The sequence below is a fragment of the Elephantulus edwardii genome, unplaced genomic scaffold, assembly GCF_000299155.1.
Source record: "Elephantulus edwardii isolate Elephantulus edwardi_28Jun2011 unplaced genomic scaffold, EleEdw1.0 scaffold00017, whole genome shotgun sequence".
NCBI lineage: Eukaryota > Metazoa > Chordata > Mammalia > Macroscelidea > Macroscelididae > Elephantulus > Elephantulus edwardii.
In genome coordinates this window covers 28,635,802-28,640,374 of record NW_006399767.1, presented here as the reverse complement: position 1 = coordinate 28,640,374, position 4,573 = coordinate 28,635,802, and the positions used below count along the sequence as shown (strand labels likewise).

Sequence of the window (4,573 nt, the reverse complement as noted above, 5' to 3'; positions counted from 1 at the left end):
TCATCCTGGAGAGGGTTAAACCAGGCTGCTTCTTGGAGGCAAGGATTCTAAGGCTCCGTCTGACATACTTTGGACATGTTTAAGGAGGGAGAGGTTCTTGGAGAGGGACATCATGTTTGGGAGGGTGGAGGGACGGCGCAGAAGGGGAAGACACTCTATGAGATGGATTGATTCAGTGACTGGGGTAATTAGGATGGGTGTGTCAGAGGCAGTGAGATTGACACAGGATAGAGCAGAGTTTAGGGCTGTTGTACATAGGGTCGCTATGAGTCACAAGCAACTCGATGGCACACAACAACATCTTTGTAATGACCTCTTGCTATCTTCATGGATGATGTCCTTGATATCATCCCATGACTCATCCAGTCTTTGATCATTGCTGTTCAATGCGTCAAACCTATTCCTAAAATGATTTTTGAATTTCAGATTAAATAGATTCTAGGTCATATTTTTGTTCTCGTGGACTTGTTTTCATTTTCTTCCATCTCAATCTGAACTTGCACATGAGTAATTGATATTTTGCTCTCATTAGGCGACAAGGGATTCCATTTCCTCTTTGGCTCGACCGTGTACACTGTCTGCCCTCCCCTTGTGTCTTTTCTTTCTGGATCATGCTCCACATACTTACTATCACTCCACTGACACCTGCAGCCCAATGAGGGACTCTTCCTATGAAATGCCATTTTAAATGTACTTAAAGCATTTACACATAATACCTCCTTTTCTCCTAAAAGTCCTGTGGCTTCTGGGTGGCTGGTACAAGTCCTCCTGTTTCATGACTAAACCCAGACCTCTGGATCATGTATGATCTCCTGCTGGACGCCCTGACAGGGCTTGAGCATGCTCTGAAGGTACTGACGCAGTGGTCTTTTAAAGATTTCCCTGCAGAAGGAAGCTGTTGCTGGAATACAATAGTTTTGGCAGCAACTATTGTATGCCAGTTCTAGAATGTCTCCAGAACTGAGATGGATCAAGCATAGTCCATGGGTCAAATATGGGGGGCTATTTGGGTTTTTTAAAGAAAGTCTTACTGTAACACAACCATATTTATTTTGCATGTAATTTTCTATGCATGTTTTCATGCTACAACAGTGGACAGTTGTGACAGAAAGTGCCTCGCCCAAAATATTTATTCTTTTTACAGAGATTTCTGGCCCCTGCTTTGGAATGAATTAGCTAACAAATGAATGCTTTTCCATGCTGGTTTTATTTGTACATTCTCTCTCCTACATGAAGTCTAGGTTAGAGTGTGATCTGTTTCTATAATTCCCACACATCACATTCACAGCATTTGAATTTGTTGTGAATTCTACTATGTTAATGAAGGTCTCTGTGATTATTAACAATTTTCTTCCCCTTGCCCCAGTCAAAGCCTCTCCCCAGAGTGGAGCCTGTGATTAAAGGAGATTAGTATCCTCGTAAAGGCTGTCCCACATTCAGTGCTTCTCTCCTGTGTAGACTTTTTGATGGGTCCTTACATTTTCATTAGGAGAAGATGGCTCAGTGGCATAATTTTCAGCAACTCCCAGGTTCAATTCCTGGCCACAGCACCTTATGTGCAGCCATCCACTAACAACCTGTTCGTGAGGTGTGTATATTGCCATGGTGCTAAAAGCCACATCAGGATAAATGGAGAAAAGACTGAAGTTGTTTAGGATTTAATTTTTCTTGGATACTCAATCAACACCTGTGAAAGCAATCAAAAAGTCAAACCAAGCATCGTATTGTACAAATCTACCAACAATCTCTTTAAAGCTCTAAAGAGCAATAATGGCAGTTTGATGTTTTTATTTTATTATTTTGTGTTCACCATCAAAAAGAATGGCAGTTTTAAGTAAGTCCAAAGTGTGCCTGACCCAAGCCACAGCATTTTCAATTGCTTCATATACATCTGAAAGATGGACAATGAATACAAAGAATAAAAGAATTGATGCCTTTGAATTATAGTAGTGTTGTTGTGTACCATTGAGTCGGAACTGACCCATAGCTGATCCTGCAGCGGTTTTCAGAAGCAGTTAATCACACAAGAGGAGATTGCCCATAATTCTCCCTTGGAGCATCTGGTGGATTTGAACTGCATGCCTTCGGGATTGCAGTGCAGCAACTATTGTATGCCAAAAGAATCAACAAAAAACAACTATGAGATATCATCTCACCACCGCAACAGTAACAAAGTTCAACAAGCTAGCAAACAACAAATGCTGGTGAGGTTGTAGAGAAACAGCAAGTCTTATTTACTGCCGGTGGGAATGTAAAATGTTACAGCCACTATGGAAGACGGTATGGTGCTTTCTCAAAAAGTTGGAAATGAAAATCCCATTTGACCCAGCAATTCCACTTTGGGGAATATACCCTAAAGAAACCAGACCTACGACTCAAATGGGTGTTTGGACATCTTTATTTATTGCTGTGTTATTCACAATAACAAAGAGATGGAAGCAACCCAAGTGCCCATCAACAAACAAATGTATAGAAAAACAATGGTACATTCACACAATGGAATATTACACAGCACTGAAAAGCAATGAACTCAAAATATTACACAAGATGAGGGAGCCTAGAGGACATTGTGTTGAGTGAAATATTTACATCACAAAAGGACAAATGCTGCATAACACTGCTGTCATAAAATAGGACAGGCATGGAGAGGTTCATGGAGAAAATGGGAGAAGAGTGGATAGATAATGAATACTGCATTAGAACAGAAGAAAGGAAGAACTGTCTGTAAGGAATATATGATTAGACATATGTATGACATCAATCTGGAACAGGAGGAGCATTACAGAGTGGGCTGAGGGAGGGGGAGGGGATAGGTGGGAAGAAACTGTCCAACAATTAATAAAATAAGAAAAAAACAAATCTATTTTGGAAGACATACAACCAAGGTATGACTTAGAAATGAAAATAGTGGGTGTGTTATCAGGAGGGGTTAGTTCTTGGAAAAGGACATCATGCTTGCAAATGGTCAGTATAGGAGAGGGAAACTCTCAAGGAGAAGTGCTCATAGAGTAGTTCCAACAATCGGCAGAGTGGAGATTGTGCTGTATCGAGCAAGATTTCACGCCACCCTATGGCACCCAGACTACACTATAGCACTCTACACTGACACAGACTAGGAAGAAAGACCTGGTAATCTGCTTCTAGAAACCAACCAATAAAAAGGTAAGGAGATAGAACCCACAGCTAATCATGGGAGGGCACAGGACAGCTGTATTTTGTTCTATTGTGCATGGGGTTACCATTAGTCAGGGACTGACTTGACAGCTAACAGGGGCATTCCACTCATGACTGGAGGCTTTTCCATACCTCAGACTTCTTCCCAATGTGAATATTCTAGAGGACAGTGATAGGGCCGTGATCCCTGAAGGCCTTCCCATAATTGCTAACGTTCAAAGCCCTGGGAGTATTCCTAAAAGCACTGCCACATGAGTGTATTTGTGGACTTCTCTTCAATGCAAATACTCCAGTACAGCAGGCTTTTCCACACTTGCTGTACTTCTGACTTCTTTTGGGTGTGAACACTCTTGTGTAATGAAGTGTGACTGCATTCTAAAATCGTTGACAAATCTGGCTTTTCTCCAGTGTGAACCTGCTCATGTGCAGTGAGATGTGACATCTAAACAAAGGTTTGTCTGCATTCCTGACATTTACGTTTCTCCTCAGTTTGAATTATTATATGCTGGATAATGCAGGAACCCTGGCTGAAAGCTTACTACAGAATCTGAATTTATAGGGATTCTTATTCATGTGAATTCCCTTCTTTTGACTAAGGTACCAACTTCAGCTAAGTGTCCCACAATCAACATCTGCAGTGTAATTCTCTAGTGTTTGATCAATAAAAACAGCCTTTCATGAAGACCTTTTGAGCTCTGGTTGCTTCGTCCATAGAGAGTTGCACTGTTAACCCAAAAGTCAGGTATCTCTCTCTGGCGGTTCTAATCCACTAGCTGCTCCTCTGGAGAAAGATGGGCAAAATCCTCCTGTGGGTTTACAGCCTGATGCAGGGTTTCTGTGAACTGGAACTAATTCTGTGGCAGTGATTTTGAGGTGACTGATTTTTTTAAAGTACAGGTATGAAGCTCCTTTCCCCTCTTCATACTCTGATGTGAAGGAAGGGCTCATTCATTTGGAAGCCTTCTATCACTTGCTTCACTTGTGGCATTGTTTCCATTGTGAAGCCCTAATGATTGCCTCTGGGAATGGTCCTTCAGGAGACCTCTCCCATGTACTGGAAGTGGAATGAGGGCTAAAGGCTTTGCCTTGATCCTCACATTCATGGGCTCTTTATCTGCTCTGGACGGTCTGATATAAACAGTATTAGACACAACGAATTTCCCACACTCCCAGCAGGTGTGAGGTTCCTACTTGGTGTGAGAACTTAGATGTGCTGGTTCTTTTTGTGTGTGTGTGTGTGTGTGTGTGTGTGTGTGTGTGTGAGTGTACCTTCAAATCAGATCTGACTGGTACAGGAGGAGACTGTCCCTCCTTCCCCGGCAGAGCATCTGGTGGATTTGAACTGTGTGCCTCTGGGATTGTAGTTGCAGCTCCTTGCCACTAGGCCACCAGAGCTCCC

General features: G+C 42.2%; 1 pseudogene; it reads left to right on the top strand.

The window, feature by feature from the left end:
- Positions 1-800: 800 nt before the first annotated feature.
- The window catches only part of LOC102863979, a 24,918-nt pseudogene continuing 21,145 nt past the window's right edge, over positions 801-4,573 (top strand).